The 25,309-nt window shown below is 43.0% G+C and overlaps 1 pseudogene; it reads right to left on the bottom strand.

Annotated features, from left to right (window-relative positions):
- Positions 1-104: 104 nt before the first annotated feature.
- On the bottom strand, positions 105-20,830 carry LOC103348162 (lysine-specific demethylase 4A pseudogene; annotated as a pseudogene).
- Between the last annotated feature and the right edge of the window lie 4,479 nt (positions 20,831-25,309).

The following is a 25,309-nucleotide window of genomic DNA, read 5'->3' as shown; positions in this document are numbered from 1 at the left end:
GGTTTTGGTCCTGTCCTTGTGACTCCACCAGACAGAGGCTGAAAATACCCAGAAAAGTCACACTCACGGGCAGTTAATCTTGAGCAAATACAAAGTATGTAACCTCAGAAGGTGTTAAGCTCCACATAACTGAGGCCTAATCCTAGGACGTCCGTGGGGATAGCTTCATGAAATGGCCTGGGACTACCGGGCACGGATGGACCTGTCAAAACCTGAGTGTTAAGCAGCATGCATTTATTAGTAGTTTATGTTACGTTCATTTATTCACTCATTCAGCCAGTTGTGGCTACTCTATAATGAAGCCTCAGAGGGACTTTTTCTACCAACATGAATAATGTAAATAGGATGGCAGCTTCTCTAAAGGCTAAACACCTCCCAGCCAGGCCTCAAGGAAGACTGGGGCTTCCTCCGACCTCGGTTGATTTAAGTAACTTTCACTGAGGGGCCAGTGCTTGCCACAGTGATTAAGATGCTGCCTGGGACAGCTGCATTACATATGGAAGTGCCTAGGTTCGAGTCCTGGCTCTGCTTCCAATTCCACCTTCCTGCTAATTGACACCTTGGAGGCAGCAGGTGATGGCTCAAGTATTTGAGTCCCTGCCACTCACATGGAAGATCCAGATTGAGAGTTCCTGGCTCCTGGCTTCAGCCTGACCCACTCCTAGCTGTTGTGGGCATTGGGAAATGAACCAGTGAATGGAAGACCTTTCTCTGTCTCTTTTCCTATCTCTATCTCTCTGCCTTTCAAATGAATAAAAGCAAATAAGGGGGCCATTGTTGTGGAACAGCGGGTTAAAGCCCTGGCCTGAAGTGCTGGCATTCCATGTGGGCACCGGTTCTGGTCCCGGCTGTCTTTCTTCTGATCCAGCTCCCTGCTATGGCTTGGGATAGCAGTGGAAGATGACCCAAGTCCTTGGGGCCCCTGCACCCACGTGGGAGACACAGAGGAAGCTCCTGGCTTCGGATAAGCGCAGCTCTGGCCACTGTGGCCATTTGGGGAGTGAACCAGCAGATGGAAGACCTCTCTCTCTGTCTCTACCTCTCTCTGTAACTCTGTCTTTCAAATAAATAAAATAAATCTTTAAAAAAAAAGCTAATGAGAATTAAAAACATGAACATGAACATCTCTTTATCTCCGATGCACACCTTTATCAGATCGCCTGTAGTCCTAATTCAGATGTCAATTCCCTGTCAAACGTTTCCCAAAACTCCCAGGTGGAAAGAATTTTTAAAAACTATAAATATATGTGTAATAAATTACAGCTGATCTTACCTCTTGACAAAAAGATTCAACTGACACTAAGTATGACACAATGAGATGATTTCATGCCTAGAAGGAGTTTTATTATAACACTAATCTCAACATAAAATACACTATTTGCCTATCTGTCTTCCCAGTGGATATCATGAGGGGAGACTTACTCATCCTCAAATCCCAACATGTCTAAGTGTTCAGAAAATGGATGCAGACATACATATATGAGCAAACACCAAATGCATGCTACCCTTCAAAGTAGTGCCCTGGGAAGGAGAACATTTTTCAGTAACTGATACTGCATAAAATTCCTCTCAAATTAGAAATTACCTTCAGAACATGCTTCAAAAAGCACACAGGAGAACAAGAAATATTATTCTAACTTGCTCTTCCATAACTCCAAAATTGATTATAAATTTCTTTAGGCCATTTCCAAAAGTCAAATTCCTCCTTGAAGGATTGTGAAACAGCACAGTAAAGGTAGAAATCTTACTGCAGGTGATCTCTGAATATCTTAATCCTGACTCTGCACCTGTAATTTACCCCACCTGAGCCCCAAAGCCACTTTGATTTAGAGATTTGACTCCAAACCCCAGCTCTGCTACTTGTTACCTGTTTAAATGTGGGTAAATTATTTGTGCTCTCTTAGCCTGTTCAAATGTGAGACAGGGAAAATAAGAGCTAAAATAAGTTGTGACTATGCTAAACATTTTCATAATTCATTAGCTAGTTCTAATTGCAATATTTATTGGTAGCAATATTATTTTTGATTGACAAATATATACATTTATGACATATAATGTGATGTTTTGCTGTATGTATATGTAGTGGAATGATTAAATCAAACTAATTAAAATACCTATCACCTTACTTACCTATCATATATTGTTACTGGCTATAGTCATCCTGCTGTACAAAATCCATGCCTCCTGGCTCTCTGAAAGGTTGTACCCTTTGACTAACATCCCTCCATTACCCGACTCCCCATCCTACCCTGCCCACCAAAACTATCACTCTATTTCTATAACTGCAACTTTTTAGATGCCATGCATACATGAGATCATGTGGTATTTTCTCTCTGTGTCTGGCTTATTTCATTTAGCCTAATGTCCTCTAGGTTCATCCGTATTATCACAAATGTCAGGACTTTCCTTCTTGTTAGGCTGAATAGTGTTCCATCATATATGTGTGTGTGTGCCATATTTTCTCTATCCATTTATCCACTGATGGACACTTAGGTAGATTATGCATCTTACTATTGTGAATAATACTGTAATGTACATGGAAGTGCAGATATCTCTTTGATGTACTAATTTCCATTCTTTTTGTTATATATCCAGAAGCAGGATTACTGGATCATATAATAGTTCTATATTTAATTTTTTGAGGACTCCCATACTATTTTCCATAATGGTTGTGCTAATTTACATTCCCAACAATGTACAAGAGTTCCCTTTTCTCTGCATCCTCACCAACACCTATCTTCATCTTTTTTGATAAAAGACATTCTAACAAGTATGAGGTAATGTTGTAGTTTAATTTACATTTGTCGCTCCCCGTCTTCGTGGAGGAACGACACAGGACCCTGCGCTGTTCTTTCGTCTGCTTGGCCCTCCCCGGGTTTGCTGCTGGTTCTTCCCGGGTTGGCTACCGTCCCTTCCACCTCCGTGGAAGGGCGGTTCCCCCTGCCACCTTCCCCACTTCCGCGGGGGAGCGGCACACCGCTGGCCGGCTCTCTCGGGGGCTGCACAGGTGTTCCTTCAGGTAGATGTTCCCCTTAGATGTTCCTGGTGCATGTTGTCTCTCTCCTCCTTTATAGTCCTCTTGCACCAATCCCAACTCTGCTACCCACACGCCGAGTACACTGCTCTCCTCCAATCAGGAGTAGGTCCTACAGTTTATTGGTTGAACTGGAGGCAGCTGTGTAGAAGCTGTTTCTCCCTTCTCAGCACCATATTGTGGGAGAGCAGATGCATAGAATAAGTCTTAATTCCAGTAACTCAGTCTAGTCCGAGTTGCTCCCCACAACATTTCCCTTGGCCGGCGCCACAGCTCACTAGGCTAATCCTCCGCCTGCAGCGCCAGCACCCCGGGTTCTAGTCCCAGCTGGGGCGCCGGTTCTGTCCCAGTTGCTCCTCTTCCAGTCCAGCTCTCTGCTGTGGCCCAGAAAGGCAGTGGAGGATAGCCCAAGTGCTTGGGCCCTGCACCCGTATGGGGGAACAGGAGGAAGCACCTGGCTCCTGGCTTCAGATCAGTGTAGCGGCCATTGGGGAGTGAACCAACAGAAGGAAAACCTTTCTCTCTGTCTCTCTGTCTCTCTCTCACTGTCTAACTCTGCCTGTCAAAAAAAATTTACATTTCCCTAATGATTAGTAATGCTGTTTGTATGTCTTCTTGTATTTGATGAATATCTGTTCAGGTCCTTTTCCCATTCTTTCATTGGGTTATTTCTTTTTTGCTATTCAGTTAAATTCCTCATGTGTGGCTTACAAATATTTTCTCCCATGCCAAAGGTTGTCTCTTAACTTTGTTAATTGATTCCTTTGCCATGCAGAGCTTTTTAGCTTCATGACATCTCATTTATCTATTTTTGCTTTTGTTTCCTGTGCTTTTGGGATTGAATTGAAAAAAAAAAAAAAACATTGCTCAGAACAATGTGCATGGCATTTTATATTTCATTTGTACTAACTCATTAATGCTTCTTTTGTAGATACTATCGATATACTCATCCTCTCAAAGTTCTGCTTACTCAGAATTCTTGTTTCTTCATGGTGTTGACTTCCTTCCTAAGGAAGTATAGTCACTTCTCCCACCATCAACTGATCCATTCTTTTTGGATCTGTTTCAGCCTGAGTCATGTCTTCCCAATACTATATGTTGAGGTCCTAACTCCTATATCTCAAATATGGCTGTTGTATTTGGAGATAGAGTCTTTGAAGGAATAAGTTGAAATATGATCCTTATGGAGGGGAATCCTAATCCAATATGACAGATATCCTTTAAGTAGAGGTAATTTAGGCACAGACATGTGCAGAAGGAAGATATCATGAGAGAAGACACAGGGAGAAGACAGTCTTCTAAAAGCCAAGAAGAGGGCATCAGAAGGAAGAAAGAGTACTGACACCTTGAGAACATAAATTGCTGTTTTTTAATCCACTCAGCCTTTGGAATTTGTTATGGCAACACTGGCAAACTAATACAGTGCCTCATAGTCAAATTCCAAGGAGAGAGAAACTGATGGTTCCAAGTCAACAGTCATGGTCCCAGTTGGGTGATGTTCTCAGTGGAGGCTTCCCTGTTATCTGACCTATAGATGGGCTCCTTTGATCACATGCCCACCTTATCAGGACAGCAGAGGTCTGCAATACCTTAGATTACCAGGAGGCTGTAGTTTTGACAAGCTTACTGAGGTTGGACCTATAGGTACATTCTCTTTCTAAGGACGAAGACAGAACTGGTAAAAAAAAAAAAAAAAAAAAAAAAAAAAAAAAAAAAAAAAAAAAAAAAAAACAAGGTGTATGCTTCAAGAAACAATGATCCTCTGTCACTTGCTTACTTGCTTTATTGTATATTGCAAGACCACAGAACTGTACCTGGTAACTGGCAAGCATTCAACTAATAAATGTTAAGTTGGTGACTAAATCCAACAATGGGAGATATTCCTAGGAGAGGCAGATCCAAAGAGTAGTAGCCATGCATTGGCACTACCACCAGGAGAGAGGTCCACACTTCGAGAAACAAATCCTGGATAGATTCTTCTCAGTCCTTTTTGAACACAGCATAAAAAACCCTGGAGGGAAGTGTGCTTAAGAACACTTGTATGGGAGCTTGGAGCTCCCTCTAGGGGCCAGAACAAAGTATCTTTAAAAATGCAGCACTGACTCCAAAGGCAAAATGTAATTTTTTAAAAAATTTTGATTAACATGAAATCTTTGTACAATTTTTTATGGAGTACAATGCACTGTTTCAACACATACACACAGAGTAAGTCAATCAAACCAGGAAACTACGCTTATCATGTCCTTCTTTTCTTTGCCCTTGAAGTCTACCAGCTCCTCCCCTCCAATTCGTAATACAGTATATAATGGATTACTGTGAGTTGTAGTCACCATTGTGTGCTGTGGAACACAAATATTGTTGCTTCTGCCTGACTGTGTTTGAGTACCTGGGAAAATTTCTTTTCTTAAAGGAAAATTGATTTAATGTTTTAAAATATGACATCACCAGCAGGACTTCGCAGAATGACAGATTTAGTGATGCTCCTTTTAGTGCACAGTCATCCAGCAATTTTTTTTTGACAGGCAGAGTGGACAGTGAGAGAGAGAGACAGAGAGAAAGGTCTTCCTTTTGCCGTTGGTCCACCCTCCAATGGCCGCTGCGGCTGGTGCGCTGCGGCCGGCGCACCGCGCTGATTCGATGGCAAGAATAATTGGATTTGGACTTGATACAGGGGCATAAAATGATACCAGGAAAACACCAGATTCCTTCTTTTATGATGTGAGAGAACTCTAGACAATTTAGAGAGTTTTAGTACTAGAAATATGGAAATTAATAAATGAAAGATTTCCAAAATAGACACAGAAGATGGTCATCACTGAAGTGCTGGTGTGCTTGCGTTTCGGTCTTCTTCCTTCTTTGTGTCTTTGTTCAAGAGTCTTTTTGTGTCTACCATGCACTGGGACAGTGCTTAAGCCATAGGGATTCAGCAGTGAACAGAACAGAGAAACATACTTGTCTTCAAAGAGTTCACAGGCCATAAATTTAAAAAAAAAAAATAGCAATGTGTTGTTTTTAGGAGTATATATATTTTCAAAAAAGTGGGTAAAGCCCCTCCCACAATGCCAGCATCCTATAAGGCATCCAGTTCAAATCTCTGCTACTTCATCTCTGATCCAGCTCCCTGCTAATGGTCAGAGATAAGCAGTGGAAGATGCACCAAGTCCTTGTGTCCCTGCACCCATGTGGGAGACCTGGATGAAGCTCCTGGCTCCTGACTTTGGCCTTACCCAGCCCTGGCCATTATGGGTATCTGGGGATTAAGCCAGCGGATGGAAGATCTCTCTCTGTCTCTCCCTTTCTCTAATTCTGCCTTCCAAACAAATAAAAAAAATTAAATAAGATTCTTGATTGCTTATTCATTTGAAGTATAGAGTTCTATAATTCACAATGCATGTCACCTGGCATCACAAATAAAGTTAATGGGCCGGCACTGTGGCTCACTAGGCTAATCCCCCGCCTGCAGCGCCAGCACCCCAGGTTCTAGTCCCAGATGGGGCGCTGGATTCTGTCCCAGTTGCTCCTCTTCCAGGCCAGCTCTCTGCTGTGGCCCGGGAGTGCAGTGGAGGATGGCCCAGGCCCTTAGGCCCTGCACCTGCATGGGAGACCAGGAGGAAGCACCTGGCTCCTGGCTTTGGATCAGTGCAACGCGCCGGCCTTAGCAGCCACTTGGGGGGTGAACCAATGAAAGGAAGACCTTTCTCTGTCTCTCTCTCACTGTCTAACTCTGCCTGTCAATAAATAAATAAAGTTAATGAAAGTTCTAAGTGGACATTACCTCTGACCTTTAATTTCTATTCCAGGAAGGATGGTAAAAATAGTTTGAAACCTCACCAGTGCCTTGGAGAGCATATGATCTAGTGAGTCTTCTAGGGACTCTGGGTTCAAACCCCGGCTCTCCACTTGCTAGGTAAGAGCATCTCGTTAAGTTCCTTGATCTGTCTGTTAAGTTTTGTCATGCATAAAACGGGGACCTTTTCCATAGAGTTGTAAGGATTAAGAGGATATACTTACAAGGCTTAGACCACTGTAAAGTTCACCCTTGCTGTCATTATTTAACGCAAAAGCTGTCTGGTTAGCTGAACAGAGGTCTGACTGCAGACTGGAATCCAACCTCCTTGTACCCACCCCAACCCAGACAGCTCTGTGTTGGCCCTGGGACAGGACTGGGAGAATGATTGAGAAATCTCCTTACCTTTGGCAAAAAGATGAAAGCAATGTATCACTTTGCTTTTGATAAGACATACATAGAGGTTGAATCTGTTTACTGAAATTGCAATCAAAAGAATCAAGGTATCAACTCACCCAGACAGATGTAATATCTCTAATATTGGCAGATCCCCAAATGAGATATTCTCTTAGGAGGCTTGTCTTCCCTTCTCTCATACCAGCCCAATGCCATGCACCTCTACTCAGGGTGTAACACACACTTTTCCACACCAACGGATATTTTTCTAAAGATTTATTTATTTATTTGAAAGGCAGAGTTACAGAGGGGCAGACAGAAAGGTCTTGCATCCATTGCCCAGATGGCCGCAATGGCCAGAGCTGTGCCGATCTGAAGGCAAGAGCCAGGAGCTTCATCCAGGTCTCCTATGCAGGTTCAGGAGCCCAAGGGCTTGAGCCATCTTATACTGCTTTCCCAGACCATAGCAAAGAGCTGGGTCAGAAGAGGAGCAGCTGGGACTCGAACTGGCGCCTATGTGGGATGCCAGAGGCAGCTTTACCAGCTGCACCACTGCACCAGCCCCCACACCAATGGATTTTAAGTTCCACTAAAGTGGAAAATTTATTTCCTGCAGTATTCATACAACTTATAAGAGCAAGTGGCACATGATAAGCCCAAAATAAGCATATATTAATAGGTGAATGTAACATTCCCTCAGATGCAGTTGAGTAGACCAGGCTGTGAACAATTCCAGACTCAAGGACATCATATCCCCACTCAAATCTCTGAACGGAGGTTCTGGAAAGAATGTGTTTATGACAAGGGCTGATCAAGTCATTACTTCTCATAGTGTCAATTTCACTTCTACAGGTTTCCTTTTAGGTGCTTAGTTGTCATAGATCAGGGAGAACATATGATATTTGTCCCTTTGGGACTGGCTTATTTCACTCAGCATATTTTCCAGATTCCTCCATTTTGTTGCAAATGACTGGATTTCATTTTTTTAACTACTGTGTAGTATTCCATAGAGTACATATCCTATAATTTCTTTATCTAGTCTTCTGTTGATGGGCATTTAGGTTGACTCCATGTCTTAGCTATTGTGAATTGAGCTGCAAAAAACATTGAGGTGCAGACAGCTCTTTTATTTGCCAAATTAATTTCCCTTGGGTAAATTCCGAGCAGTGGGAGTCACCCATGGCTTTGGAGATAATATAAATTCTGAGGCTAAGGTCACCATGGAAGAAAGGGGAGGTGGCATGGGCAACTGGAACCAACGCACCTGACTGCCTGAAATGTAGGGAAAATGAAGCAAATACACAGAGCAAATGCAGAAACCAGTAACAGGGAGGATCTGGAGAGAAAGGAAGCTGGAGAGAGGAACTGCCTGAGATCCATGTTTCCAGTTTCTGGTTCAAGGAAGCCCAGCCTCTTCCCCCTCCCTAGGATTTTGGGAGCTACTCCAAAATCTCTGTTTACGTCACCTCCAATTGCTTTCAGTCTGTGCAATCAAATAACCCTGAAGACATCAGAAAATTGCCAAGGTGTCCAAAGAAAGGCAAGACTTTTTGTTTGTTTGTTTTTCTGGTCTTCAAAATAATTTGAACAAAAAAGGTGGAGGGATTATAAATTTGATTTTTGCATACATAGGGTATAGGTATAAAACTGTCTAATCCTGAACTCAGGCAAACAAATGCATGAGGAGCAAAAACCCATTTAGCCCCTTCAGTGTTGCCCTCTAGTACCACACCCCATCCCCAGATCAGCTCCCTCCCACCCCCAAACCAAGGGCACATCCACACTGCCACTGGCCTCTGGTGACCCCAGTTCATGCTAACCCCACCCCCCCAATGCCCTGCGTGATTGCCTTTCTGTTGAATCACCCACTAGGCTCTGCCTGCTTCCATCATTAAAATCCCCCCTTAGGGTGGCCCCACTCACACCCTCTCATACTGTGCCCCTGGGGACTCTGTGCTGAGAATGCTAAGGATAATGCTTTGTCAGCACTCTAGACACATTCCGGGCCCTGGCAGATACCACACCACTTCTGTCCAACCCCTGAGGCCCCTACTCAGCTCAGCTGAGGGCAGAGTTTCACATTTTGTTTGCCCTGCATAGGCAAGGAAGAAAGTAAAGGCCAGGGACTGGCAGAAGCTGGTCAAGACCAAACATAAACACAGAAAGAGGTTGGGGACTAGTACTGGCACCTCTGCATAGTTGGTGCAGGTGCTCGTTAGGAAGATAAGTCCCAGGCCAGGAACAGGGCAACCAGCCCAGCCAGCACAGGCGAGCCCTTTTATGGACTGGGGTCAGTGCAACTGCAGCATTCCAGTCCTTCAGCTGGGAGAACAGAGGCTGCTGCCATGTGTACAGAGATGGCTGGATCTTTCACTACAGCAGAATTCGAGGAAGGTGCGTGAGAAGATGACAGAATCAGCTGGTTCACTTCAACTTCACTTGCAGACCCTTCTGAGTCCCAAGTGTCTGCTGTGCTGTGGACCCCTGAGCGCTCTTGCCTCCATGGCTTGGGCCCTCTTGAAGCCTTTGGAAGCACCTATTCCATGATGGCTCGAAATAGCGCAGGCTGGATATAAAGTTCCCTGTATCTGGACTTGATAACCTGTTGCTGCTTCTTTTCTTCCTTTACCTCTTTCTCTGTGAAAATATCATTGGATCACATATCTGAGGCTACTGACAGCACAGACCTGACTCTTGGGAAGCTCTCCATCCAGCTTACACATCATCTTTTTTTTTTTGGACAGGCAGAGTGGACAGTGAGAGAGAGAGACAGAGAGAAAGGTCTTCCTTTACCGTTGGTTCACCCTCTAATGGCTGCCGCGGCCAGCGCACCACACTGATCTGAAGCCAGGAGGCAGGTACTTCTCCTGGTCTCCCATGCGCGTGCAGGGCCCAAGCACTTGGGCCATCCTCCACTGCACTCCTGGGCCACAGCAGAGAGCTGGACTGGAAGAAGGGCAACTGGGACAGACTCTGGCGCCCCGATCGGGACTAGAACCCGGTGTGCCGGCACCACAGGAGGAGGATTAGCCTAGTGAGCCGCGGCACCGGCCCATCATCTCTCTTAACCATGAACTATGAGCCATCCTCAAACTCCACTGGATATATCTGGATGGGGTGGGAGACCACAAACTTAGTTCTGTAGACTTGGCTGTCAGTCCATCTCACTTGGACCACTTCTCCTTTGGCAGGAGGACCCAACTGAAGACAGTCCTGGCTCACTACATCCTCATTATAAAGACTGAAGGAGCTCGCTGAAGGAGCCATCATCAAAGTTGGCTTCATAGACGATCTCGGTGGTGAGCCTAACCACCTCACAGTAGTAGAAGCACCTGTTCTTATGCTTACTAATGACCGCTGGTCTGCAGTGATGCTCTATAAGGTACCCCTGGCATACTCCAAATTAGGAATCTTGTGCCCAAAGCAGGTGAAGAAGACAACAAAAGCCCAGTGGTCAGGCTGCATTGTCACTCCTGCAGCCTGGGTGCTGCTCATGTGGCAGGCAGTTGGGCAACAGCTGTGTGAACATCGCACACAGCAGCCCACAGCTCTTCTCCTCCACTTCTTTCAGAAGACACATTTCAGCCTGAAGCAGGGCAGAGGGATTTTGCTCACATCCACCAGACTTCTTTCTGCAGTGTTGACAAATCTCACTTCCAGAATTGCTAATGCACATGAGATGGAGACCCACCTGTCATTGTTGGCTCTCCGCAGGGACCCTCCAGCCAGGAAGTATGAACAGCAATCCTCCTCCAGGGCATCGGCTGAACACCGGGAATACATCCAGTCTTCAGAGGGTACCCCGTAGCGACTGGCATGGACCAGGACATGGTACTTCTTGCAGGAAACTAGAAGGCTGGTGCTGTCATTCACTAAGTAAGGGGTGGACAGGTTGATGTCCGTGCTGCCCCCGGTGGAGGTAAAGCACATTTCTGGGATCAATGGCTTGGTCCTCTGCTTCTGCGGGGCTGAAGTTCTAATTAAGGCCTCCAAATCTGACCTGTTGGTAAATCTGGAAGATCAGGCACAGGGCACAGTGAGGGGCCTGCAGGGCCAAGGGCTTGTTGAATTCCTTTTCAGCCTCAAAGTTGGAGGGTCGATTCTGCCACAGCAGACTCAGGGGTTTAGCCCAGACCTCTGGAAGATAAGATGTTTTTTAATTGATTCAAAGCTAGGAACACGTAGTAACTTTCAAATGAACTATTAAAATGACTTGGGTGCCACACCTAATTTATACAATAAAATGTTTTGTTTAGACTCATCCCCTAAAAGAGTCATCTCTGGCTTTCTACAGCATTCAGGAAGCTTTTATTTCCTCTCTAGTGATGAAACTATGTGTGTGCAAAAGACAAATTTGAAACAACAAAACTCTAACAAACATGAAGCGCAATATTTGGAAATTCTCATGCACTTAAATAATTTAAGTTTTTACTTGGGAAGCTGAATAACTTTTTCAGAATATATAGGATTTTCTTAAAAGGACATTCACTGTTAGGGTTATTTTGCTGTAATCCACACAAATTTAAGAGACTTTAGTTCTGTTCTCACTTGTAAGTTGTGACATAATAAGCTGATTGTTGAGTATGTGATGTGGAAATCTAGCTCTTCCCCCTAAAACATGCTCCATCTGTAGCCTTCCAATTGCTCAGTCTGAAAACCTTAGAGTCATCTTTAACTTTTTTCTCTCTATCCTATTATGGTTCACTAATGTGCCTAAAACAAGATTTGCTGCAGTCCTAAGCACTAATGCCTCAGAACACGACATTATTTGGAAGTAGAGTCATTGCAAATCTAGTGAATTGAGATGAAGTCAAACTGGAATAACGTGGGCCCTTAAGCCATATGATTGGTGTCCTTGGGAGAAGAGGAAAACACAGAGACAGACATACGAGGGGGAAACTCCATAGCATGATGGAGGTAGACACTGGAACGCTGCAGCTGCAAGCCAAGGAAAGCTACAGATCACAACAAATCACCAGCAGCCAGGAAGAGGCCAAGAAGGATGATTCCCAACAGATTTCAGAAGGAATATGACCCTGGCAATAGCATGATTTCAGACTTGCAGGCTCCAGAATTATGAGACAATAGATCTCTGCTCTTTTAAGCCACCCAGGTGATAGGACTGCATCATAGCAATGTGAGGAGGAAGGGCAGCCTTCCAGCCAGTTGGTGAAAGCAGATCCTGTTGGGTCCCTCTTCAGTGGACATCCGGAATCACATGCAATAGCTCCCGGCTGGTCTCCTGCCTTCCACTTTTGTCCTGGCTGGAGTCCATTCTTAATGTGGAAGCAAGGCTGATACTTTCAATACTTCTATCGGATCATGTCACTTTCTGCTGTGTCCACGATGGCTCTTCATTTCATTCTGAGTAAAATTCTGAATCCTCACAGTCTCCTATGAGGTCTTCCCTCCCTTCTCTAAGCCACTCTCTCCCCCTACTCCAACCTTCTCCCATATAGGTGCAGGGGCCCAAGGACTTGGGCCGTATTCTACTGCTTTCCCAGGCCATAGCAGAGAGCTGGATCAAAGTGGAGCAGCCGGGGCTTGAACTGGTACCCATATGGGATGCTGGCACTGCAGGCGATGATCTTACCTGCTATGCCACAGTGCCAGCCTGTATATAACTTGTTTATTAAACTTGTTTATTGTTTACCTCTGTATCCCCACTCCAAAAGAATTTAAGTCTGACAAGGGTACAATTTTTTGTACAATTTCTTCCCTAAATTATCTCAAGAACTCACACTGCAAGTAATCAATAAATATCTGTTGGATGAATTAACCAAAGACGACATCAGCCCACAGCCCAGGTCATCTCTGAGCTGACCTAATCAGAGTTGTGTTGATGGCTGCTTATACCAGCTTGCAAAAGTTTATCAGGTGCCTTTCTTCCCAGTTCCTTATTTAGCAGCATAGCATTGGTGCTTTGGAATCAACCATGAAGGAAATAGTTACACCACAGAAATTGGCCAGCCCTACAAATCAGGGATTTTTTTTTTCTTTCTTCAGAAGAGCTGACTGTTTTTTCCCACAAGAAGAAACATTTTATTTAAGGAATACAAACTTCATGTATTTCATAAGTACAACTGTAGGAATTTAGTGATTCTTCCTACCATAACCACCTTCCCTTAGACCCACACTCCCACCCCTCCTCCTCTTCCCATTCCCATTCCCAGTCCTATTCTCCACTAAAATCCATTCTCAATTAACTTTATATACAGAAGACCACTCTATACTAAGTAAAGAGCGCAACAATTTGAATTAAAAAAAAAAACTGTCCTTCAACAGTTGAGACAAGGACTGTTCAAAGTCATTGCATCTTGAAATTAATTTCACCTTTTTTTAGATTAACTTTAGATTTTTTAGATTAACTTTTTAAAATTAACTTTAAAGAAGCACCAAAGAATGATACATCTTTTGCAAGAACTTAGACATAACTATAACTTATAAGACATAAGAAGATCCTCTATTTAATACATTAAAAGAAAGTAAGTCCTTGAGAATGAGTTTTATCATTAAGGAAGAACCTAAGAAAACAAGCATTGGATAGGGCCAGCGCTGTGGCTTAGCTGGTAAAGTCGCTGGCTGCAGTGCTGGCAACCCACATGGGTGAAGGTTCATGTCTTGGCTGCTCCACTTCTGATTCAGCTCTCTGCTTTGGCCTGAGATAGCAGTGGAAGATGACCCAAGTCCTTGGGCCCCTGCAGCCGCATGGGACACCCAGAGGAAGCTCCTGGCTCCTAGCTTCAAATCAGCACAGCTCCAGACATTGTGGCCAACTGGGGATTCAACCAATGGATGGAAGACTCTCTCTCTCTCTCTCTCTCTCTCTCTCTCTCTGCTTATCTTTCTCTCTCTGAGTAATTTCAAATAAATAATAATAGAAAATTTAAAAAAAAAGAAAAGAAGCATTGGAGTTGGACAATTGGACATAGCTAAAACTTATGATACCTAAGAATATTCTCCACTTAATACACTAAAACAAAATAAATCTTTCAGAACAAGTTTTACTGTTAACTTTCATAATGCAACTCTTTGAGGACAGAGGTCCTGCATGGGAAGATAGTGCACAGTGATTCCTAGTGTTAATTTAATAACTAACTCTTATGTATGATGTCAGTGATCACCCGAGGCTCTTGACATGAGCTGCCAAGACTATGGAACCCTTTTAAATCCACAAATGCCATCAGTATTTAGACAAGGCCATAAGCAAAGTGCAAGTTCTCTCTTTCCTTTACAGAAAAGTACCTCCTTCTTTGATGATCACTTCTTTCCACTAGGGTCTCATCCACCGAGTTCCTTCACGTAGGACATTTTTTGCCACAGGGTCTTGGCTTTCCATGCCTGAAATGCTCTCGTGGGCTTTTCAGCCAGACTAGAATGCCTTAAGGGCTGATTCTGAGGTCAGAGTGCTTCTTAAAGAGAGCTGACTCTTATGTTAGCTAGACATTTACCAACACACCACTATTGCCTAACAGTGTGAAAAACAATATGTGAGAATATCTAAATGTGAATTCTGAAGTCAACTGACAAATTACAACTTAGCTCATTTGTTTGGCTTTGCCTCTCAGAATTTCTAAATACCACTGAAAATAAATTCTATGCTATTGTCAGGGTTGCAGTGATGGTGTTTATCTGTTCTGATCACTGCCAAGAAGGTCAGAGGTTAAATAATATCCTTATCAAACTATGCATTATGGGGGCTGGTGTTGTGAAGTAGTAGGCTAAGCTTCCACTTACAGCTCTAGCATCCAATATAGGCACCAGTTTGAGTCCCAGCTGCTCTGCTTCCAATCCAGCTCCCTGCTAATGTGCCTAGGAAAGCAATAGCAGTTGTCCCGAGTCCCTGAACCCTTGCATCCTGGCTCCTGGCTCCAGCCTGGTCCAGCCCTAGATGTTGCAGCCATTTGGGAAGTGAACCAGCAGGTGGAAGATATTCTCTTCTCTCTCCCTCTCTCCTTCTCCTCTCTCTCTCTCTTTCTCTCTCTAACTCTGCTTTTCAAATAAATAAATAAAAAAACCTCACACACATTATGGTATACTACTAAATCAATATTGAATTACAAATAAATGTGAGTAGGTTCTCGATTAGAATAATCCCTCATTTAACCCCATTACTAAATTTAATAGTGCAATCATTGGTATTAGATGTCAGTTTCATTGAACAAATGCTTCACAAGGATCAAGCACTGTTATTAAAACCATGAGAAAAATAAGATTTGGCCCTTACCGTCAAGGTGTTCACAATCTAGTTGGAGAGAATGTCACAGATATTACGATATGCTAAGCATTAAAGAAGTCATATACAGAATGCTTCAAGATACAGAAGTATACAAATGGTCAAGATGATTTATTTTTGCAATTTTTGTCCCTTTTTCTTGATTATCAGCACAGTATAGAAACCAAAAATCTGGTGATAACAATTTGGATATAGTAAAGGACTACTGTCTCCTGTCTTCTGCCCACCCTGAAAGGGGTCAGGCTAATGTTCTTAGATTTGAAGTCATGATGAAGTGAGGATTGGAAGGAGAAGGATGGAAGCTGAGCCCCTTCCCCTCCTCAGGCAGTGAAGAGGCAGAGAGAACAGATCCTTGCGACCTTGGTTCCATATTATAGTAATAGACCAAAGAAGCAAGTCCCAGCCCACCAAAAGATTCCTTGAAGTACCAGCCTGACATAGGACTCAGAATTAGGGAGACCCTATGCTCTAGCTTTTTTGGGACCACCCAGATTTTCACCTGTCACCCCAGCATTTATCTAATTTAACATTTGTTTCAAACAAAAGTACACTAGTTTAGACAACAAATAATCATGCTGAGACATTAAGACAGAAAAGACATATGCCATAAGGTGGCGCCAAATGCAAGAGCACCCTGGAATTCCAAGCCTAGTCATTAATTTCACAATAACTTGACTAGTATTTTATAGTAACTGAAAACTGCTCCTACTATGGCCATTTGGAACATATAATGGGTGCATATTTTGTAATTTTGGTTTTTTTTTTTTTTTTCTGACTAGACCCTCCCCTTCTGATAACACCTCCCTTCTCTGTGACAAGTATATTTACAGAACAGGCATTGTGCTGCAGGGAATTAAGTCACCACTTGGGACACCTGTGTCCCACATCAGAGTGCTGGTTCAAGTCCTGGCTCCTCTGCTCCCAATCCAGCTACTGCTGATGTGCCTGGGAGGCAGCAGATAATGGTCCTAGTACTTGGGCTACTGCCACCCATGTGGGAGACCCAGATGGCATTCTAGGCTCCTGATCTTGGCTGTGGCAGGCAACTTGAGAAATGAATCAGCAGATGGAAGATCAATCTCTGTTTTGCTCTTTTGCTCTCTTGCTCTCTCACTCTGACTCTGTCTCTCCCTCTCTCTTTCTGCCTTTCAAATAAATCTTTTTAAAAGAAGAAGAAAAAGAAGTAAGCATATTCCCATCTGACCCTCACCATGACATTAGCTTCAGAAATGGCACCTCCCCCACAACATCATGGCCAATATCTCCATATCTAGACCTTTTCCTCATAAGCTTAAGAACCCTCAGTCACTTTTCTGGTTTTGTATAAAGACCCTAACTGTGCATGAAACAATAAGAAGATGCAACATAAAGGTACAGAAACATGAACATATAGAACAAAGGGATTGGATGATAGATGAAGCTTTCTAAGTAAGCTTGAGCCAGCTAATGATATCTTTTTAAGTTATTTAAAAAAAAATCTGAGGGTGGTGGTGTATGGGTAGTTAGCTTAGTGGTTAAGGCATCTGCATCCCATATCAGGGTGCATGGGTTCGATGCCCAGCTTTAGCTCCTACATCCAGCTTGCTGCTAATGCAGACCTTGGGAAGCAGTGGTGATGGCTCAAGAGGTTGGATTCCTAACAACCTCTGGCAGGTTGTAGGAGACCTGGATTGAGTTCCTGGTTCCTGGTTTCAGCCCCATGCAGTCCCAACTATTGGGGGCATTTGAGAGTGAACCAGGAAATGGGGATGCTCACTCTGTATCTGTCTGTCTCTCTCTCTCTCTCCTCACCTCACCTCTCCTCTCTCTCCCCCCTTTTTCTCCCTCTCAAATAACTTTTTAATTGAACCTTCCCCAGAGTTCTACCTCTCAGGATAAGGTGCTAAGGAAAATGTACCACTAGAGCTCTCTCAAAACTGTCACTCTCTATCCCACAGCCACTGCTTCTCTCTTCAGGACCTGGTCATCTCTCACCCTTACTATTGCAACAGTTTCCCAAAAGGACCAGACGTCTCCATCGTCCACCTCTACTCCTTACTCCACACTTCCTTCTTCACTTCTCAGAGTTACCAATGTGATCTAGTGATATTTATTCAAAGATCATTGTTGCACTTTCTCCAATAGCTCTCAATTGCCTGCAGGATGGTGCAGGGCCCTCCCTAAGAATAATATTCTTACTGTACCCCTCTGGAACCCCTCAGCCTATCCTTTGACCCCTTCTCTCCTCAGCTACGTGGTTCTCTTTCCTCACCACTGGGGCATCTTCCATCTCCCCATAGGAAAATCTCTTGTTCTTGTGTTTAGCATGCAAAGTGGGTATTAGTAGCAAAAGACTGCATTTTGAGTCTGTGAAAGAGTGATTATTCATTTATTCTTCCACCAGAACAGAACAATGGCTCTTATAGATCTTCCTCATATCATGCCCACGGTTCTAGGATGTGTCACTTTGCATTATGCAAACAATTGCTTCTAGCTCTTCAGTACCCAGTGGACTGTGGCCTATCTGAATCAGAATCAGATAACACTGAGAAAGAGGCATGTTCCCAAGTAGATTTATCTGTTTCACTTCTGCAGTTGCAGAGATTAGACTGCAAAATGTAAAAGTAGTTAATTATTGGAAATGAGATTTAATTCCATGCTATATCGGAATCTTTGCAGAAATTGCTGAGTTCACTCTGCTTAGTTTCTTTTTTTTTAAAGTTTCATTCATCTATTTTAACCAAAATCACTTTTCCCTCCTGAGTTTTATTAGACTTATATAATTTTTGAGGGATACAGCTGGGGTAAAAAAAAAAAAAGTAGATTTGGTTAGGTTTATTGAGGTTAATTTATATATCTTAAATTCATATTTTTATGTTTACAGTTCTATGAAAATTGGCAACACATGCAACTCTGTAACCACCACGATGATCAAGATAAGGATATTTCCATCACCTCAGAATGTTGCCTTGTGCCCCTCTCACACTCCTGGCCTTTGCAACCAATGGTCTATTCCACGTATTGTAGTTGTGTTCTTCCAGAATATCATATAAATGAAAGCATAGTCTACGGCCTTTTGATTCTGGCCTCTCTGATTTAGCAGAATTCTTTTCAGATTTAGGATGTTGGCTGCATACATCTATGATTCATTTCTTTTTGTTGCTAAGTACTATTTCACTATGTAGATGGAATGTTCGTCTACCTGTAGATGGACATTTCTACAGTTTTTAGACACTATGAATTAAGAAGCTATACATATTTGCATACCAGTTTTTCTGGGATATTTGTCTATATTTATCTGGGATAAATACCTGGAATTAATGGTCTCATGGCAAATGAATTTTATCTATAAAAGAAACTACCAAACCATTCTTCAAAGTAGTTGAACTATTTTGCATTCTCACCAGTAATATATGGGTTCCAATTGCTCCACACAAGCACAGGCATTTATTGAACCCATACTCTAGACAAGGCTAGATGTATGAGTCATTGTTTGCCCTCAGTGTCCATTCTCCCCTGCTTCCTTAGAGACAGATACCTGATTTACTAGAATAAAGGTCTCCTTTTCAGTCTCCTTTGCAGCACAGTGTGGCCACATGTTGTGAAAATGTCAAGTGGCAACTGCTAGGTACTGGCCTTAGGTGACAGTTGGCCTGTGCCTTTTGTCCCCTCTCAATTTTGTTCCTTCCTCCCACCTGGTGGTCAAAGTTAAGAAGCTACCTTAGTCCATGAGTTAACCTTGACAGTGAGGCCATGCACAGAGGAGCAATAAGACAGCCTCATTTCTGGAGAATTCTGTGTACCACACCAGTATAGAACCTCTCACTTCTGGATTTCTATATGACAGAGATAAACATCTATAATAGTGGTCTGAAAATTTTCCCTAGTTCTTAACTCCTCCCTATAGCCATCCTCAACCTTTCCGCCACCTCCTCATGAGCAGGGTGCATGGGTAGTTTCCAACCTCTGATTTACAACTCAACCATGTTACTTCATGGTGGCAATAACAGTGTGCTGGATCTGAACCTGGACCCTCAGAGACCTGCAGCATTCCTGCTTGCTGATTTGTGTCTCTTCCTATAGCAGCAGAACAGCCCTGAATCACGTACTCCAGCTCAAGGAAGAAAGAGGCTACCCTTCAAGCCACAGGCCTCCAGTGACAGGCTGAGTTATCTCTGCTATGACAGACAGAAGTATCCAGTTGTGTTCAGCCTCACCCTGTCTACACAGCCAACAATTATAAAGGATTGTCAAGAGGAGCCAATGAGTTTTGAGATGGTTTGTTGTTTAGGAATACCCAATTGATACACTTATTTGAGCTACTTAATGTTGCCTATTATTCAGAACTGAGCCAAATTCCAATTTATAAAAATAAAAAGGAGTATAAGACAATGTGTGAGCCTTTCAGAAGCAAGTATGGATCAAAGTGGGAAAACAGGAGGCAAGTTAATTAATGTAATGAGAAAAATATTTAAGGATTCTGTACTAACTGGATATACATTTAGACAAAGATGAAACTTGACTCCTAACTTACTCTATACAAAAAAAATTTGAGATAAATCAGATTAAAATATAAGACCCAGAAACATAAAGACTGTCTCCTAATCTAATTATACTGAGTACCCATATAGCACTGCTTTAATAAAAATAATGTGTACAATTGATTACTTATGTGTCAGCCACTGATGCATTATTTTATTTAATCCTCAAGACAACACCACCATAAGGGCCAGCATCGTGGCACAGCAGATTAAGGCACTGCCTGCAGCAGCATCCCATATGGGCACCAGTTTGAGTCCCAGCTGCTCCATGTCTGATCCAGCTCTCTGCTAATGCACCTGGGAAAATCAGTGGAAGATGACCCAAGTGCTATGCATGTGGGAAACCCAGATGCTCCTGGCTCCTGACTTTGGCCTAGCCTAGCCCTGGTATGTTGCAGCTATTTGAGAAGTGGACCAGCAGATGGAAGATTTCTTTTCTCCCTGTAACTCTGCCTTTCAAATAAATACATAAATCTATGTTTTTGTCTAACATTTCCTTGATTTTGGTAATGGTACCTGAATTCTCCTTAGAAGGTTTCCCTCTCTCTCTCTCAAAATCCTTTTGCTTTGTCTGGAGGTAGCCTCCCATTCTATTTCCAGGATCAGATCCTTGATCCAAACATGGGCAATCAGAATCACAGTGATATTCCCAGATTCGTGGTGCTGCCCCTTTCTTAATTGTCTACAGTGTTCTGACTTTACTCGCCCAAGAATCACCTAAAGAGCTGGTTCAAATAGGGATTACTAGACTTTAACAAAGATTATGACTAATGGTTGAAGGGTAGTGATCATGAGTTTGCATTTCTAATAAGCTCCCAGCTCCTAGTACCAGCATCATCAGCATCAACTGGGAGCATTGTTAGAAATGCAAACTTACAACTGAGTGGTTGGCACAGTGATTAAGACAGCCTCATGGAACACTCAAATCCCTCTCCACTCATGATTCCAGCTTCCTCCTATTGTACACCCTGGGAGGCAGCAAGAGATGCCTCAAGTAATCGGGTCAAATAATACAGATTTGGATTGAGCTTCTGGCTCCTGGATTGGGACTGGCCTCAGCTTTTGAGAGCATTTAAGGAGTAAACCAGTAAATGGACGGTCTCTTTCAATTTTTTTTTTAAAACTTAAAAATAAAAAAAAAAGAATGCAAATGTATAGACCTTACTCCAGACCTACTGAATGAAAGCCTCTGAGGGTAAGACCTAGAAAGCTGAGTTGTAGTAAAATCTCCAAGTGATTCCTATGCATTCAAAAGTTTGAGATCCATCCTTGCACTAAGTGGTTTTGAACTCTAACTTTGTGTTAGAATCACTTGGGGAAGTTTTTTAAATATTCAAAGCCCAGGCATCTCCCTTAAAGATTCTCATTTAGGGGACTTGTGCTGTGGTGCAGTGGGTTAAAGCCCTGGCCTAAAGTGCTGGCATCTGATATGGGGTCAGGTTCTAGTCCTGGCTGCTCCTCTTCCGATCTAGCTCTCTGCTATGGCCTGGGAAAGCAGTGGAAGATGACCCAAGTCCTTGGACTTCTACACCCATGTGGGAGACCCCAAAGAAGCTCCTGGCTTCAGATCAGCGCACGCAGCTCCGGCCGCTGCAGTCATCTGGGGAGTGCACCAGCGGATGAAAGATTTCTCTCTCTGTCTCTACCTCTCTCTGTAACTGTGTCTTTCAAATAAAATAAATCTTTAATAAAAACAAAAGATTCTCATTTAAGTTTTGAAAGATCTTGTTAGAGACAAATTTGCACCAATGGAGGAAAAACACTACTCTGGTCATAACGTACTTACAAGGGAAAAGAGAGTCCAGGTATGTGTCTGCAGAAGTTGCCTGGGGTAAGACTGGACTGGAAGACAAATATTTGTATCCTTGGATCCTCAAGTGGCCTTCTAAAATATGACTTTATTGGTGCATAGTATCCCACTTTACCAGTGAACTATTCATTGGTAGTACCAGACACTAATTTATTTATAATCCATATCAACCATATTTCACAAACAAGAAAAATGAGACTGAAGACAGGCCCAAGCTGATTATTTGAACCTGGAACTATCTGTCACCCAAGCTCAGTTTCTTTTCTACACCTAAGTTTCTCAAAGAGGCTACACATTAGAAACACCTGGAGAACATTTATATTACACAAATGCCTGGACCCCAGCCCAGAATAAAAGACTCAAAATCTCTCAGGGCGTGGTTGAGTATCTATTAGCTTTTTACTGTTCCCCCTGATTCTGATGCACCATCCTGTAGCATCCTGCATCTCACGCTATTTCTGACTTCCTCCTCCAGTCTCAGCAGAGTCACTTTCTTCTCCTCTCCTTTTCACTACTTCACCAAGTCACCCCCAAAAATCTCAGAAGGTTCCAAGGGTGCTTAGCCAGAGCATGGCACGGATCATTTGTATAACAATATGTCATTGCATCCAGAAAGGCTAAAGTGCTTTCTTGTTGCAGGGAGAAATAATGAGAGCTGGCTAGGTGTTACCTTGACCTTACAGGAGGTCAAGGCAGAGTGCAAGTGAGGGCAAAGGATAATGACACAGTCAAAAGGACATTGAATTAGACACTGGCCCGATGACAGCTCTGTTTGCATCAGCTTCTTGTGTTGACAGATACAGAAAGGAAAAGCACAATGGGGCTCTGTCTTCTTGGAATTCACTATGGTCTCAGAAAAAGTTTCAGAATCTTAGCCCAGCATTTAAATCCAAGTAATAATAACTGACATCCTTTCATTCCATTTGATTCATTCACTCACTCATTTACCACACTATTAAGCACTTATGTGCCAGTACTGATAGCAAGTACTACTAGAAAAAAGAAAGTGAAATGAAACAATTTCTTTGAACCTTAACCAAAGAAAGCTCTAAGTGTCTACATGCATTGTTGCAAGGAATGATGATGAGACATGAAATCCCAGCGCTGTCAAGATCAAGGCTGCTGTCTATTTGACCAGCTTTCTGAGCTCTACCACCACGCGGAGGGGCCTCGTATGAGGACAGTACGTGCTAATAACAAACATGGGTCTTTTCTGTTTCAGTGACATTGCCTGACAGATTCCTTTTATGTCCTGTTCTTTTTGTGTGGAAAACTCGAAGCGCCAGTGTGAATGCTATTTCCTCAAACAGCAAAACCACACCTGTTCACACTGCTCACCACATAAAAGATTTACATTTGTTCATTCAACTTTGAAGAGCAAAATGTTTCATCACCTCAAGATTATCATTTCCACACCAAGTTGCACAAAATATCATTGTAAAATAGTTGTGCAAAATGGTGAGTGTTTGGAAGATTTGTCTTTTTGGCAGTTACTACCTGTGCAACACTTTGGCAACTAGGGGAACAGATGGCAGCTTTCTGACTGCATCAGGTGGTGGGCAGTGAGCACTGGAAAGCTGGCAGAGACCCACTTGAGATTAATTCACAGGAGAAAAAGAGACGAAATATTAGCACTCAAGTATCTTGTCAGTAGATTTTTGCTTTTTTTTCTCTTAAAGAAATTAAAACAATTGCATATGCTTTTCTTTTTGTCTTCAGCTAACACTAAACTGCATCTACAGTTCAGAGGTGGATTTTATTGAATATTCTTGGTTACTAACATGTGAGTAAGCATGTACTATATTCCCTCTGTATAAACAACACTGTTTGTACAGATCTACTGAGATAAAATTCACATAATACACAAGTTATTCATTTAAAGTGTGCAAGTTCAATGGTTATTAATATATGACTATGCATCATTCACCACAATCAACCTTAGAACTTTCTCATTATCCATAAAATAAACCCTTTACCTCTTACACTTCCACCTACTTCTCTCTCTCTCTCCTCCCCACTCCCAGAAATCCTGTAATACTTTCTGTCTCTATAGATTTGTCTGTTCTGGACCTTTCACATAAATGGAGTTTTACATGATTTTTTGTGACTGATTTCTTTCACACAGCATAATATTTTCAGGTTCATTCATCTTGTGTTATACATCAGAATTTTATTGCCAAATAATATTCCATTGTAGCACATTTGTTTATACCTCACCATTATACCTTCCCCTGCACCCGCATGGGAGGTCCAGAGGAGGCTCATGGCTCCTGGCTTCAGATGGGCCCATCTTGTAGCCATGTGGAGAGTGAGCCGCAGATAGACAATCTCTCAGTCTCTGTCTCTGTCTCTGCCTTTCTGTAACCCTGCCTTTCAACCAAATAAATAAATCTTTGAAAAAAGAAAGGTGTAGGCCGGCGCCGCAGCTCACTAGGCTAATCCTCCACCTGCGGCACCGGCACCCCGGGTTCTAGTCCCAGTTGAGGCACCGGTTCTGTCTCGGTTGCTCCGCTTCCAGTCCAGCTCTCTGCTGTGGCCCAGGAGTGCAGTGGAGGATGGCCCAGGCCCTTAGGCCCTGCACCTGTATGGGAGACCAGGAGGAAGCACCTGGCTCCTGGCTTCAGATCGGCGTAGCAGCCACTTGGGGGATGAGCCAATAGAAGGAAGACCTTTCTCTGTCTCTCTCTCTCACTAACTCTGCCTGTCAAAGAAAAAAAAAAAAAAGAAAGAAAGGTACAATGTACCCCTTTGGCTACTCATTACCCACACACCCCTTCGAAACATTTAAACTTTCATGTAATTAACTCACTGTTTCACCAAGCATGATACAACCATCCTTCATGCAAATAGCCTCTTCCCCAAATGAGAAGATGTAAAATCCTAATGGTCATTGTTGTGATCTCTGAACTATGCTAATTACCCACTAAATTTCCATGTCAGTCCCATATGAAATTGTTACCTTGATGGTAACAGAATTAAATAGTAAACTTCAAAACAAGACAAAAGAAAACAATGCAAAGCAAAAAAGTCATAAAATCATTAGGGAAAAGGGGCAGGTGCTGTGGCATAGCAAGTAAAGCATCCCATGTAGACACCAGCTCGAGTTCTAATCCAGCTTCCTGCTAATGCACCTGGGAAAGCAGCAAGAGCTTACCCAAGTCCTTGGGCCCCTGCACCCGTATGAGACCCAGAAAAAGCTTCTGGCTTCTGTCTGGCATAGCCCTGGCCATTGTGGCCATTTGGGGAGTGAACTAGTGGATGGAAGATCTCTTTCTATCTTTCCCTCTTTCTATCTCTCCCTCTTCCTCTCTCTGTAATTCTGCCTTTCAAATAATTTTTTAAATCTTTAAGAGAAAATATTCGTGGGCCAGCTCTGTAGCATAGCAGGTAAAGCTGCTGCCTGCAGTGCCAACATCCCATATGGGCACCAGTTTGAGTCCCGGCTGCTCCATGTCTGATCCAGCTCTCTGCTATGGCCTGGGAAAGCAGTAGAATATGGCCCAAATCCTTGGGCCCTGCACCCAGG

Source organism: Oryctolagus cuniculus, chromosome 6 (genome assembly GCF_964237555.1).
Source record: "Oryctolagus cuniculus chromosome 6, mOryCun1.1, whole genome shotgun sequence".
Taxonomy (NCBI): domain Eukaryota; kingdom Metazoa; phylum Chordata; class Mammalia; order Lagomorpha; family Leporidae; genus Oryctolagus; species Oryctolagus cuniculus.
This window is presented reverse-complemented; position numbering and strand designations above follow the sequence as displayed.